Raw genomic sequence first — 15,845 nt, 5'->3', positions numbered from 1 at the left:
GTGGTACTCGCATCCCAGAATGGTACAGGGATGGAGCCTAATGTTGGTCCGTCCGTTGGCCAACAACAGCAGAATTTTTCTTTCATCCAAGTTACGCACACCATGGTTCCTCTGTAGGTGCTTGCTCAGGGCACGGTAGGAGCTATTGCAGATCGGACAACGGACCGCCATCCGACCTGTATTCTTGAGCATTTCGGTACCGGAAAATGTCACCAGAATCGTGGGTAAAAAAGAAGGAAGCGTGAAAAGACTCACGAAAGACGCACTCAGCTTATTTTCAAATCTGTGTTTGTTTTCATTTGCATCATGGTGCGGTGTCCCATTTAGGCACTCGTTAGGCGGGCAGAGATCCCTGTAATCTCCCCTCACGTTCCTCCAGAGTCTGATTCTCCCAAAGGATACCCGACAGTTTCGGGTACGACCCAGAGGGCGCACGGTGGACGGCCAGGGCGAGGCCGCCACACCGCGCTGGAGTCAGGGTCCCGGTGAGGCGCAGGACGGAGCACCCGGCAGTAGCCTCCAGCAGACCCCCGCGCGGTTCCCTCGTCCCTCAGAAGAGGTGGAGAGGCGGAGGGGTGGGTCTTTTCATCTGCTGGCGGGTTGCCGGGATAACAGTATCCTCCGGGGAGGCATTGAACCCTTCTCAACTGCCCCCCGGAGGAGGCAGGGGAGTCAGGTACCCAGAGGGTGGACGGCCAGGGCGAGGCCGCCACACCGCGCTGGAGTCAGGGTACCGGTGAGGCGCAGGACGGAGCACCCGGCAGTAGCCTCCAGCAGACCCCCGCGCGGTTCCCTCGTCCCTCAGAAGAGGTGGAGAGGCGGAGGGGTGGGTCTTTTCATCTGCTGGCGGGTTGCCGGGATAACAGTATCCTCCGGGGAGGCATTGAACCCCTCTCAACTGCCCCCCGGAGGAGGCAGGGGAGTCAGGTACCCAGAGGGTGGACGGCCAGGGCGAGGCCGCCACACCGCGCTGGAGTCAGGGTCCCGGTGAGGCGCAGGACGGAGCACCCGGCAGTAGCCTCCAGCAGACCCCCGCGCGGTTCCCTCGTCCCTCAGAAGAGGTGGAGAGGCGGAGGGGTGGGTCTTTTCATCTGCTGGCGGGTTGCCGGGATAACAGTATCCTCCGGGGAGGCATTGAACCCTTCTCAACTGCCCCCCGGAGGAGGCAGGGGAGTCAGGTACCCAGAGGGTGGACGGCCAGGGCGAGGCCGCCACAACCAGAGAACCAGAAAAAAGGGGTGAAATGGGAAAAAAGTACCCCAAAATAGTGTTCCATAAGGCGGGTAGAGTCCCCTGACAACTCCCCATACCTTTCTCCAGGGTGGGAACAAGTTTAAGTCAACTTTTGGAAGAACCAGAGAAAAGGGTGAAAATGGATAAAGTGTATCCGAAAATAGTGTTCCAAAAGGCAGGTAGAGTCCCCTGACAACTCCCCATACCTTTCTCCAGGGTGGGAACAAGTTTAAGTCAACTTTTGGAAGAACCAGAGAAAAGGGTGAAAATGGATAAATTGTATCCGAAAATAGTGTTCCAAAAGGCAGGTAGAGTCCCCTGACAACTCCCCATACCTTTCTCCAGGGTGGGAACAAGTTTAAGTCAACTTTTGGAAGAACCAGAGAAAAGGGTGAAAATGGATAAATTGTATCCGAAAATAGTGTTCCAAAAGGCAGGTAGAGTCCCCTGACAACTCCCCATACCTTTATCCAGGGTGGGAAAAAGTTAAAGTCAACTTTTGGAAGAACCAGAGAAAAGGGTGAAAATGGATAAATTGTATCCGAAAATAGTGTTCCAAAAGGCAGGTAGAGTCCCCTGACAACTCCCCCTACCTTTCTCCAGAGTCGGAAAAAGTATAAGTTAACTTTTTGGAAGAACCATAAAAAGGGGTGAAAATGGATAAAATGTATCCCAAAATAGTGCCTCTTGAGGCGGGTAGAGTCCCCTGACAACTCCCCTTGCATTCCTCCAGACACCAGTTTGAAAACTTAAAGTTTTGTGAGAACCATGATTGGGGGTCCTCCAGGCAACAATTTCATCCGATCCAAAGTGCTCATGAGGCGGATACATTCCTCCATGATTTCCCCATCATGTGAAAATAGCTCGTTTTTTTCTAAGTGCTCTCAAAAACCGGGTTTCCGATTTCGTGCAGATGGTAGCTTGGAAAAGATGAATGAAAATTTTGGACGGAGGAGGGGAGCTCTCGTTTCCCCTCTCCGTTGTAAATTGCAACGGGGGAGTGCAAAAGTCTCCGGGGCTTCGTTCCGAAGCGCCGAAGACTTGACCCCCTCCCCCGTTGGCACTTAGCCGTTTTTCAAGAATTTTCAAAAACTTCATTTTTGATTATTTTAACATATAATTGACCGTTTTCTTTACTTTTTTTTGCTTTCCACGGGTGGAGGCGCATGGCAGGCCGCATATGAGCTTCCAAATTCGGCCTGGAACGTCCGGGAATTATGGGTTAAGCTCCATATACTGACGACTCCCATTAAAAGTGATTGAAATGTACAGGAATCTGTCCATTTCAATCACATTTGACGACGCATGCAGGGTGACCCTGGCTACACTTAAAGGGGGTATACTTTGCGGTGCTTTACCGTCCGCCCATCAGCACCCATAGTCGGCCTTCCTCACAGCAGCAGCACCCAACCTCCATGGAGGATTTTGCTCGTGCCCCTGGCTACACTTAAAGGGGGTATACTTTGCGGTGCTTTACCGTCCACCCATCAGCACCCATAGTCGGCCTTCTTCACAGCAGCAGCACCCAACCTCCATGGAGGATGTTTCTCGTGCCCCTGGCTACACTTAAAGGGGGTATACTTTGCGGTGCTTTACCGTCCGCCCATCAGCACCCATAGTCGGCCTTATTCACAGCAGCAACACCCAACCTCCATGGAGGATGTTTCTCGTGCCCCTGGCTACACTTAAAGGGGGTATACTTTGCGGTGCTTTACCGTCCGCCCATCAGCACCCATAGTCGGCCTTATTCACAGCAGCAACACCCAACCTCCATGGAGGATGTTTCTCGTGCCCCTGGCTACACTTAAAGGGGGTATACTTTGCGGTGCTTTACCGTCCGCCCATCAGCACCCATAGTCGGCCTTATTCACAGCAGCAACACCCAACCTCCAGTGGAGGATGTTATCATGCCCCTGGCAACACTGGTAAACACTGGTAACATATGTCTAGCCGCTGACAGGAACTTGACATCGGAACTTGACATCGCATTTCCATTGAGCGGACTCCCGTACATGGGAAGGGCAAGTCCCACGGTACCTCCGTTCATAAGGCTGACATTTGCCTTACACTTAAAGGGGGTCTACTTTGCGGTGCTTTACCGTCCGCCCATCGGCACCCATAGTCGGCCTTATTCACAGCAGCAACACCCAACCTCCAGTGGAGGATGTTATCATGCCCCTGGCAACACTGGTAAACACTGGTAACATATGTCTAGCCGCTGACAGGAACTTGACATCGGAACTTGACATCGCATTTCCATTGAGCGGACTCCCGTACATGGGAAGGGCAAGTCCCACGGTACCTCCGTTCATAAGGCTGACATTTGCCTTACTATAATTAATTAAAATATTGAACTCACAACACTGGTAATTACAAACTTAACCATTTCTCTTTCAATAAATAAATAGTGCTTGTGTTGATGGACGCCGTTTTGAAATACAATGAAATTATCTATTTCAAAGCCACATTGTGGGTGGGACACAGCTAAAGCTTCGCCAGTTTATAACCGATGAAACATGATGGCATCAGAATAATCACTTAAATGTGATTTATAGGATGCTACACAGGTCACTGTAAAGATAGTGTCAGAGGAGAAATAAGATACATTATCTGTTAAATCGCCATGGAGGTTATCTTTTATTTATCAGCAGCAGATCAATAAGTGTCAGTATCAAAACATAACACTGGCAAATACAATAGGTAGGCTCAGCAGACAGACCATAGTGCAAAGTTAAAGTGTCACATGATTATCTACTAAATAGTGAATTCAGCATCAACTTCACCTGATGAAGTTCAAAACAATGTAACAGACACACCTTAGTGCAAGTTAGGTGTCAGTATTAAAAAAACAGTGGCAATATATATATAATAACAATAGAAAATCAACTTCAATCAAATGTACCCAAAAAAAAATACACTTATAACAAATATATAAAAATAGCACTGTAAGAGTTGAACTGTGGGCTAAGCCCTGAATGTTTCCATGTCCAGGAAACACCGCTGTGTGTCAATATTTAAAACAATACTACAGGGAGGAAAGCCTGTTTGACTTCACTAGCTCTGAAAGCACTCCCAGAAACCCCTGCTGAAAAGCCTTTTGTTGCTCCATTTGCTGCTCCATCATCGCAATCACCCTGTCCTCTGTTTCCTGGGCCTTGTGTAAAAGCATCATCTGGTCCTCGTGCATCGCCTTGCTGGCCATGGCACGCCTGTCCTCCATAGTCTCGATGGTGGCAAAGAAGTTCTCATCATGTGTGTCCTGTGCGCGCTTTCCTAAGAGGAAACATTATTTAATCACCATGTAGTTTTACAGGCAGAAGGGACACGGTCAGGCTGTTAGGGCTATTCCGTCTGATAGGGTTAGGCACAGACACACACTCACAGACACACACAAAGACAAACAAACACACACACACACAAGAGAGAGACACACACGTTACGTTTTCTTACCGGAAGTCATGTGACCTAGCCCGGATGTTTACAATTTTGTGAGCGTAAAATGGGCGCGAAAAGTGTAAACGCCTGCCTAGGCAAACACGTTTTCCACGGTGTTTCATAATTCATAATTGTACCATGAAGGAAGTAAATGTGATTGTGAAGCTACAGTGTGTGTGAACGTACTTTTGCATTTGGTTGATGAAAAGGGAGACGAGCAACGGCTGCTGTTGCGATCGGGAAAGGAAAGTCCACTCGTTTCCAATCCAGCGAGTTGTCCCGCCTCGCCTGAAACAAACAAATGTAGTGCCATGAGTTAGTGAAGCACATTACAGAAAACACTGCCCACTTATTCACAAGTCAAAACGTTTTCATGGCGGCCGAGAATAGCTAGTTAGATGTGATGTTATTAGCCAGCTCAGGGCCGGCTAACAGTGTTAGCCAGTTCAGCCTGCTCATGGCTACCTCGATCTACTGAGCAAATAAAAGTACATCTGAGACCAGTAATGTGCATATTAAAAACCCCAGTACAAGTAGTTTATTTTACCTTCGTCGTTGTTGCTCACTTCACAGCCGACTGAATCCGCCGTTTCAGCGAGCTCCCACAGCAGCGTGCCCGAGTCGATGGTCATTTCAAATAGCTTTTGCGAACATCGCTCAAAACATTTAGAGTTGGGAACTGCTTTTTGTAGAAGCTGCTGCATCCCTGCATCTGAGTAAATTGACAGAAGCGCCGACACTTCCTCATCATTCCACCGCTCCGGTGCTGTACGTGTTGTCATAACTGCTTTCAAGTACAAACAACTGACTCGCTCAGGTGTGGATGTGGTTTTGTAGCGAGGGAAAAAATGGCTGCCTAACAAAACAAATTCAGAGTCTAACGGGGCGTGGTTTGCAATTCGCCCAGCCAATAGAAATAGAATAGAAATTGGCACTCTTTTGTCACCAGGTTCGTACCACCTCTCTAGCAGGGACTAAAAAGTACCAAAAGAGTTCCCGGCACTGAGTAGTCCCGGCGGTGTGAACGCGACATTATTGGTACTAACGGAACTAAAGAACTAAAGTACCAGGGAAAGTCCTGCGGTGTGAACGCGGCTATAGGTTGGAGGAAATAGCTCCTCCACTGGATGTGTATCTGCCTTTGGCTTCTTCCACTGACGGGGGGTGTCAGTGCAGCTAAAATTGTGGATGGCAAAGATGGCTAATGCAGCTAGGGCTGTAGCGATACACTAATCTCACGATACGATACGATACACGATATTCAGCCAACGATACGATTCGATATACTTATATCATTTTCTGAAAGATTTTAAAGGTACAGTGTGATTTTGGTGACATCTTGTGAGTGTTCCATTGACTTGGATTGAATTAATTCAACTGAAAACTAAAAGCATCAATTATACAATATATGGCTCTGACAGAGAGTCTACAGCTTGCAAATGCTGGACAAAATGAATCAAAATATGTGGTGAGAAAATTAGTTTCATTTATTGAAACAGTGCAAACTGTAGCTTACAAGCCTTTGAAACGTAAGTACATAAAGTGCATTATCACAATGGACAATGGAGAATGAAAAGGTGCAGCAGGTGGCGGAACACGGGGGATTTGAATGGGTTGTTAGAAATTAAAATCAATGTTTTGATGGCATAAAGTACCATAAACATACCGTCAGTTTAAATGCTGTTTTATACTAAAAAAACAGAAGTTCTTGTGCACAACCAGTTGTTAAGCTTTTATTCTGAAAATCCTTCATCTCCGGTTAGCATTTAGCATGTGGCTAATATACCATTTACTATAGAGGTGAATTTAGTAGCGATATGACACGGAGTGTTGCACACCGAAACCTACTGATTTCAACACTACAACTATAGACGTCGAGATATTATTATTGCTGAATATTAAATGAAGGTACAGTTTATTTGAATACGTTTGTTAACAGACGTGGGTAGCATGAGACAACATTCGGAACTACCGGAAATGATACCAGCTGTGAGGTATCTTTGGAGTATTGAGTACTGCGTTTAAAATGTATTAAATGAAAAGTCATGAAAGAGATAAGGAGGAGAAAAGGCGTGTTTAGTTATATATTTAATGTACAATGTCTAAATCCTCTGTAATGCGCAACAACGAACATTGGAGACGTGGAGGGCCGGCCCCCAGCAGCGCCAACCTGCCCACAGAGGATATTTAACAGCTGGAAAGGTGGAGCTCGCTCTCTTCCCTTCGCTCACGAGAGCCAGAACACAGCTGTTTTTCTGACTGAACCATCTTCTGCTTGTAACATTACCGGCTTTTTATTAATTAAAGTATACATTTGAACCTTCTCAGAGACTCAATTAGTCTCCTTTTTAAAGCTTCTCTCCTGGACGCGAGAATAACGAACACAGTTATCAGACTTAATGTATCGATAACCGCGGCTGAAATATCGATACTTTCTCGGAAAACTAAATATCGATATATATCGCAGGATCGATTAAATTGCACAGCCCTAAATGCAGCCGCATGACTGCATTTCCATTCTCCACGTGGGCATTCACATTTTGTGGAGAGAATTCCCTCTTCTCCTGTAGATACCTGTGGTGGTGGGATTGTTTTATTATTTAAAATATATTTACATTTGTAATGCCTTCCTAATTATCCCTTTAATTGTTTATAGCCTACTGTATGTTTATTTCATGGATATTTCTGTGTTTTCTGGTGTGTAATATTTGTAATCTTGGGGCCTCTTCTCTTTAACATCTACATGCTACCACTCGCTCAGATAATGAAGAACAACAAAAATAAGTTACCATAGCTACGCAGATGACACACACATTTACGTAACCATTTCACCAGGAGTAACACTGAGTAAGTGCATTGAACAAATCAATGACTGGATGTGTCAGTAATTTCTCCAATTAAACAAAGATAAAACTGAGGTAAGGCAGAACGTATAAAAGTTAGCGCTGAGCTTCAGTCTGCAATGTTCAAAACAACAGATAAAACCAGAAATCTAGGTGTAGTCAAGGACTCTGACCTGAGTTTCAACAGCCACATTAAAACAGTTACTGAATCAGCCTACTATCACCTAAAGAATATATCTAGGATTAAAAGACTAATGTCACAGCAGGATTTGGAAAAACTTGTCCATGCCTTTATCTTCAGTAGACTGGACTACTGCAATGGTGTCTTCACAGGTCTCACTAAAAAATCTATTAGGAAGCTGCAGCTGATTCAGAAGCCGCTGCTCGAGTCCTCACTGACACTAAGAAAGTGGATCACATCACTCCAGTTCTGAAGTCTTTACACTGGCTTCCTGTGTGTCAAAGAATAGATTTCAAAATACTGCTGCTGGTTTATAAAGCACTGAATGGTTTAGGCCCAAAATACATGTCTGACCTCCTGCTAAATGATGAACCATCCAGATCTCTCAGGTCTTCAGGGACTGGTCAGCTTTCTGTCCCCAGAGTCAGAACTAAACATGGAGAAGCAGCGTTCCGTTATTATGCTCCAAATATCTGGAACAAACTCCCAGAAACTACTTTACTACTACTTTTAAATCCAGACTAAAGACTTTTCTTTTTGCCGCTGCTTTTAATTGAACTATTCATATCTTAGACTGCACTGTAACTTTTATCCATGTATTTTTTCTTTTAATGTTTATTTTATTAGCTTTTCTTTTTAATGACTGATTTTAAATGCCATTTCTTAATGTCTTTCATTTTTTGTAAAGCACTTTGAATTGCCTTGTGTTGAAAAGTGCTATATAAATAAACTTGCCTTGCCTCTAGGTTAACGGTACTCTTGCTATCACTACTCACCGACACTCTATAAACCTTGTCCCTCATGCTAGCCCTGACAACACCGGTAAGCACACCTTCATCTAGGCGGCACTGTTTTACGTGTCCTGACTCATGAAGCTCAGCGCAAGTTCAGGCAGGAAGACCTATCACTCCGTATTGCTCGTCATGACAATACTCGCTCCCTCCACTGGATGACAGGGAGCGCCACTCCTTAGCCAACATATCACTTCCCTCCATTCACAAGCCTAATTATCGCACCTGTTAATCCCTCTATATATGCTCTCCCCTTTTCTATCAGCTGTCTTCCAGGTGTCAACGCGCAAGCAGCAGCAGGGCTTTGTCCCAGCTCCAGGCATTATTTATCAGCTCCGCAGTCTGGCGGATTAAGCTACAGACGGCGTTCCCCAGTCGGCTAGCGGGTCCAGCCGGCCGCCCCGCAAACCCGGACGCGGGAGGAAAAGACAAAGAAATCGGGCTCCACGGAAGTTCCTCCGGGCTTAATGGAAATGGGCTTCTTCACGCAAACAATTGACGCACGCCTTCAGTCTCTCGAGAGGGCATCACTGGCTCAAATGCGGCGCTTCCGGCTTCACGCGGAACGGTCCTCATCGCAGGCGAAGCTTTACCCATTCTGGCTTCAACCACAACCCCTCCTGCAGGCAGGCAAGGGTTAAGCTACATCCCATTGAAGTTACTTCCTCCCGCGCCTCACCTCTAAAACAGGTGTCAGGGTAGCGCTGGCAAAAGGCAGTTGCAACAAATTCACGAGATGTTTCGTTATATTGTTATGACATTTGGGTCATGCAGAACGAGATCACTACCTTTTAAGAGAGGGGCGTGCATGTGTGCGTGGGTATGGTAGAGCGAGCGAGCGGGATACATGTTTTCTAGAAGTAAACAAGGCAGCAGAAAAAGGAAGGTCTGTGATCTTGCGAATCTATCTCGCGAAACAGAAGAGCTAAATAAATGCAACGACCTCCCAAGAAGAGCTCGCCTCTCTCCAGTCTTTCCGATAAAATGGGTTATTGAATCCGAGCGTGTTGCTTCTGCTGGGAGACGTCAGAGAGTCAACCCCCCCGCCCCCGTTTCCACGACTACGGTCTGGGAGCCGACAGGAAATTCAACACTATGCATTTCTACCTTTAGTTCAGGGTTAAGGTGAGTTCCAGGCAGTGTTGGGTTACAGTATGGAGTTGCAGTAACGTATTACTTGCGTACGAAGAACATAATGCATTACTAATGCAGTTTGGGTAATTACTACCCATTACAATGCTCAGTAACTAACGCAGTTTCAAGCTTCAACACAATATTACCTGAAATGAATGGTGTTTCGTAGGGCTTCTTCTCCTCAATAGCCGCGTTCACACTGCGGTACTTTTCCCACAAAGGTTCATGCGAACTTAGTTCATGCGAACTCTTTAGTTCTCATGAACTAAGTACAGATCGCGTTCACACCAGAAAAAGTCCCTGGGGGTGGATTAGGCAAATGAAGCCGCTGACGTCACTTCTTCTTCTTCTGCTTTGGGTTTACTGGCAGGCCGCAAACCACTTCACGGCGTATACTGCCCCCCAAAGCCCCCGGCCGGAAGTCCCCGGAGTTGGGGACTGGCTTCAGTAGAAGCTGCTGGGAGTCCCAGCAGCTTCTACTGAAGCCTTCCGAGTAAATCGCCAGAATGCCGACACCTCCTCATCTCCACCGCTCCCATGTTTTATTTTGTGTTGCCATAAGTTAGTCTCTCTGCGTTTCTGCGCTGGGCTAATGCTAATGCTAATAATGCTAATGCGAGGATAATAAAATGGCGGCTTCACAAAACTTTTTGGGAGTTTTACGGGGCGTGGTTTGCAATCCGCCCAGCCAATCAGAAATATAGCTCTTTTCTCAAAAAAGAGCCGCTCGAAAGTCCCTGCTCTCTAGCAGGGACTTTCGAGGGGGTAAAAAGGTTCGCATGAACTACTTTTAGTACCGGCTCTTTTTGGTGTGAACGCGATCATGAACTAAGTTCGCATGAACCTTTGTGGGGAAAGTACCGCAGTGTGAACGCGGCTAATGACAAGTCGCTGCACATTATCCTGGTTATGACACGACCAGATACTAAATAAATTAGGAATTCACTCCCAATATTAATTGAATGATTATTGACTAAATGATCGTATTTTTCTCTTTTTTCTTCCCCCAAATTTAAAAAAAAAAAAAAAAATCCGTTTCTCAGTGCACCAACGGCTGAATCTGCTACAACAACATCTCCTCGGCAGTAGGGGTGCAACAACTAATCGACTTAACGATCAAAATTAATTACCAAATTAGTTGCCAACTTATTCAGTCGTCGATTCATTGGTGATGTCATCACGTGTGTTTTACGCGCCGTTAAGCTCCAACGTATTGGTCTTTTATCGGTACCAGAGACATCTATAATAGGCTATATGTCAAGTATATTGCTAAAAAAAACAAAAACAAAAAAACGACCTATCCTTCCACGCTAGCATTTTAGTTTAAGCATTAAGCACTCCAAATGCGGAGGCGCTTGCTCCGTCATCGCAGCTCGCAACGATTCCCCGTTCTGCCCTTATAAATCCATGATCAAATTCTGCATCTTAGACCTTTCATTAATCCTCTCTCACCACTATTTCTTATTTCAGGGGATATTCCCTTAACTCAACGCCAGTTCAATCATTACTTAAAGCAAGTTCTTATTAGATCCGGCTTATCGCCCCAATTATTCTCAGGGCATTCGTTCGGGATAGGCGCAGCTACCTCCGCTGCTAATCAAGGCGTCTCATCCCTGCAACAACTCGGACGATGGTCCTGCTCTGCCTTCACATTCTACATCCGCCCGGACATCAGTGCCGTGCTGGCTATCCAAAGGTCCCTCAAACACTAAATATGGTAAATATACCTATAACTGGTGAGGTAACACGTCAGCATGTATACGTGTCTACGGTTCCGGATCAGTCAGGCTATGACTCCGGATCTGCGTATGCTAATCCTGCAAGTGCAGGTTGCGGATGTGGGTCCGCGTCACGTTTAACCCTGCGATAACCCTGCGGGTGCAGGTTGCGGACACAGGTCCACGCTTAGGTTTAACCCTGCGGGTGCAGGTTGCGGACACAGGTCCACGCTTAGGTTTAACCCTGCGGGTGCAGGTTGCGGACACAGGTCCGCGCTTAGGTTTAACCCTGCGGGGGCAGGTTGCGACAGTGGGTCTGCGTCATGTTAACCCTGCAGTGCAGGTTGCGGCCAGTGGGCCCGCGCATGTCTAACCCCGCAGCCCGGAAGCGATTCCGGCGCTCATCATGTCCCCATGTTAATCTCTCTTTCATCCATAGATCTCCGCAGCCAGCCGCAAGGTAAGGATTGCTCACAGCTCCGTACTTCATACTTCACTTCTTTTGGGGGTTCATCAGAGCGGTTCTTTCCCTCCTGAATGATCATCCTGCAAACCCGGGGCCTAATCGCCAAAACATCATTACAGTTACTTGTCGTAATACGTCAATCACTATTCCCGCATATCATGTGTCCCGGTAATAAACATGTACTCATACATCACGTCTCTCCTGATTGAAATTTAGCTCAGCGTAAATTCAATCAGGAAGACAACATCATCAGGTGTCACTGGGTCTCTGGTAAAGCAGAAAGTTGCGGGCAGCTATTGTCTGAGATCGCAGGATGTGGTCTTGTTAGATGTGCCAAGAGTGAGGACTGTCTTAGGTAAGACGGCTTTTATGTGCGCAGCTCCACTTGCTTGGAACAGCCGACAGTCCAAATTGAAATTGAGCAATTTTATTTCTCGGAATGTTTTTAAGGCACGTCTGCACGAGATGCTTTCTGACACTATGGGTGTTTGTAAGTGTTGGTGAATATGTAATTATGATGTCCTCTATTGTTTGTTTTTATGTTGTTTTTAAGTTTCATGTGGAACTAAATTGATGCAGGTTTCCCTTGTAAAAGAGATCCATGATCTCAAGGGACCTATCTGTCTAAATAAAGGTTTGAAATGAAATGAAATGTCACACGTTATCTCAATAAGTGATCAGGGGCATTATGCCCCGGCTAGCCAATCATCGCACCTGCTAACCCCTTTAAATCTGCTCTCCCCTTCCTCCCATCATCCTCACTCAGATGATGGAAGACAATCTTAATCACTCAATCAGTTTATCAGCATCTATGACTCATTCTGGCGCACTTAACTGCTATTAAGCTATACTATATCGTGGGTCATGTCTCAGCATTTAACTAAGTGTACGTCTTTTCTGCGTGCATTCTGCACTTCATTCATATTCTCGGGTTTGCTCACTTGGCTCGCATCAATCCAGGTTATGATATTCATGCATTACTGTACTCCAGCTAACAGCTCGTGCTTACTTATTTACATCTCCCTCTTCGCCCGGACATCGGCTCGTGCTGCAATCTAAGAGCTCTTCAGTTTACCGATGGTAAATAATGCATAACTGGTTGTGGCGTCTTAATAGCATATCAGGGCTTTCGTTCAGATAGGCTCAGCACCTCTGCTGCAATCAGGCATTTCTCCCTCATCCCTGCAACTCTGGCGGTGGTCCTCCTCCGCCTTCACATCCCACATTCGCCGGACATCAGCGCGTGCTGGCTATCCAAGGTCTCTCAAACACTAAACAAAATGGTAATTATGCGTATACTGGTGGTGGTGGTTTCATAGCACGTCAGCATACGTGTCACTGTGTTAATGTTTAACCCTGCACGTCAGGTTGTGACCTCCGGGTCCGTGTTCATGTTTAACCCTGCACGTCAGGTTGTGACCTCCGGGTCTGTGTTCATGTTTAACCCTGCACGTCAGGTTGTGACCTCCGGGTCTGTGTTCATGTTTAACCCTGCACGTCAGGTTGTGACCTCCGGGTCTGTGTTCATGTTTAACCCTGCACGTCAGGTTGTGACCTCCGGGTCTGTGTTCATGTTTAATATTATTGCCATATCTAACCCTGTATGCCAGGTAGTAAACCTTCAGGTCTGTATAAATGTGTCCCTGCTAAGTTCAGGTTGCCCCGGACGTTCAGGGCGCCCCGCACGTCCGGGACGCCCTGTGCGTCCAGGATGCCCCGTATGGCCGGGATGCCCCATACGGCCAGGAAGGACGCCTGGGAGGCATCAGTACGTCTAAATTCCCACATGTATTAACCTCTCATTTTCATCCATAGATTTCCACTGCATCCCACAAGGTAAGATGTCTTCACGTTCAGTACTTCATACTTCACTTCTTTTGGGGGTTCATCGGAAACGGTTCTTTCCCTTCCTGAATGATGTCCTAAAAAACCTGGGCCTAATCGCCAAAACACATTTCATCCACCTGTTATAAACTGTCATCATTATGTTTCATTTATATAATGTGACCGATAATAAACATGTATTCCATACATCACGTCTCTCCTGATTGAAATGAAGCTGAGCGCAAGTTCAGACAGGAAGACCTAACACTCCGTATTGCTCGTCATGGCAATACTCGCTCCCTCCACTGGATGACAGGGAGCGCCACTCCTTAGCCAACCTATCACTTCCCTCCATTCACAAGCCTAATTATCGCACCTGTTAATCCCTCTATATATGCTCTCCCCTTTGCTATCAGCTGTCTTTCAGGCGTCAACGCGCAACCCTCCTCCACCCCTTCGCCTCCTGCTTCCAACTCAGGGCCAAGCTCAACCTTCTCCCTTCCAACCGGACCTAACCACTTATCACCACCACCAGGTCTAGACCCAGGGGGGTTCATCGGAAACGGTTCTTTCCCTTCCCGAATAATGTCCTACAAAACCTGGGCCTAATCGCCAAAACACATTTCATCCACCTGTTATAAACTGTCATCATTATGTTTCATTTATATAATGTGACCGATAATAAACATGTATTCCATACATCACGTCTCTCCTGATTGAAGTAGTGGTTCTCTCCTCTATCTACAATCTTTTTGTCATCTTTGTAAAACGATATCAGACTGGTAATTGACACAGCCATGACTTCTAGTTAAATTCAGTGTGGCTAAAATGAAAAGCTTTGTTAAAATATGCAAGCACGCGGAAGTCAAAGTCAGCTTTATTGTAAAAAATTCTACATGTGTTATACATCCAGAAATATCGAAATATCGTTTCCCACAGTCTGACATGTATACATAAAACAAACAAAAAGGGCCTAGATAACCGGGGTATACAGTTTAAAATGTTAATATATTTAAAGTGTTCAAAGTGCAGTTTCAGTACAAGTCAGTTGAAACGATCTTAAGTTGGCGTGACGTTGACGTCGTGCGACCCTGCTGCTGTACTGGCTTGTAGTTCGTTTATAGCATAACGTTAGCATTTCGCTTTTGGCGACTAGATTTATGATTAAAAAATTATAAAAGTAGGGGAGACATGTGGAGATTATCCGGCTTAACAAAACGTGATCCCTCTCTTACATGTGTGTCAACCACAGACCTTATTTCGAGCTATTTTCCAAAATCCTATGGAGAATTTGCATTGCGTTTTTCACGAAGGAACCGGAAGAAGTTTACTTCCGGGTTTTACGACGCGTCACTGCGGTTCTCTATATGTTGTGGTCAACAGTGTCAAACGCAGCACTGAGATCTAATAATACTAACACTGAAGTTCTGCCACTGTCTGTATTTAAGTGGATGTCATTGAAGACCTTTACAAGAGCAGTCTCAGTGCTGTGGTTTGGACGAAAGCCTGACTGGAACACATCCAAACAGTTATTTAACTGCAAGAAATTACTCAACTGTTGAAAAACCACTTTTTCAATGATTTTACCTAGAAATGGGAGGTTTGATATGGGCCTGTAATTGTTCATTACTGAAGCATCTAGATTATGCTTTTTTAAGAGCGGTTTAATGACTGCAGTTTTCAGGGCCTGTGGAAAAATACCTGAGTGAAGAGATTTGTTTACTATATGAAGTAGATCTGAGGCCATGCAAGGAAAAATATCTTTGAAAAATCCTGTTGGAATAATATCAAGGCAGCAGGAGGAGGACTTCAGAAGTTGAATAATGTCCTCTAGGTTTTTATCATTAATCTGATGGAATTGTGTCATGGTGTTTGAATTGATTTTAAATGGACACAGACAAAACATTTGCTGTACCTGATGCAGAGGCACTGACTTCTTGTCTGATTCTGAATGTTGTCAGTGAAGAAGGAGGCACATTTATTGCACGCCCTGGTGGATAGAAATTCAGAGGCTACTGACACTGGGGGGTTAGTTAGTCTGTCGACGGTAGCAAACAAAGCACGTGCGTTGTTTTTGTTTTTGGCAATGATATCAGAGAAGAAAGTGTTACACTCCTCGTAAAGAGACTCAAAACTTGAACCCGCTATGCAAGAACACTTGGGACGGAGACTTAGGTGAAGTGTCAAAAAGACTGGATTTATTTACGTCCTCAAAAAACA

General features: G+C 45.8%; 1 protein-coding gene across 1 annotated transcript in view; it reads right to left on the bottom strand.

The window, feature by feature from the left end:
• Window positions 1-15,845, bottom strand: part of LOC117441808 (zinc finger protein 91-like) — a 78,271-nt gene that overhangs the window by 47,057 nt on the left and 15,369 nt on the right. The gene's annotated exons all lie outside the window — the stretch shown is intronic.

The sequence above is a fragment of the Pseudochaenichthys georgianus genome, unplaced genomic scaffold, assembly GCF_902827115.2.
Source record: "Pseudochaenichthys georgianus unplaced genomic scaffold, fPseGeo1.2 scaffold_200_arrow_ctg1, whole genome shotgun sequence".
Lineage (NCBI taxonomy): Eukaryota > Metazoa > Chordata > Actinopteri > Perciformes > Channichthyidae > Pseudochaenichthys > Pseudochaenichthys georgianus.
This window is presented reverse-complemented; position numbering and strand designations above follow the sequence as displayed.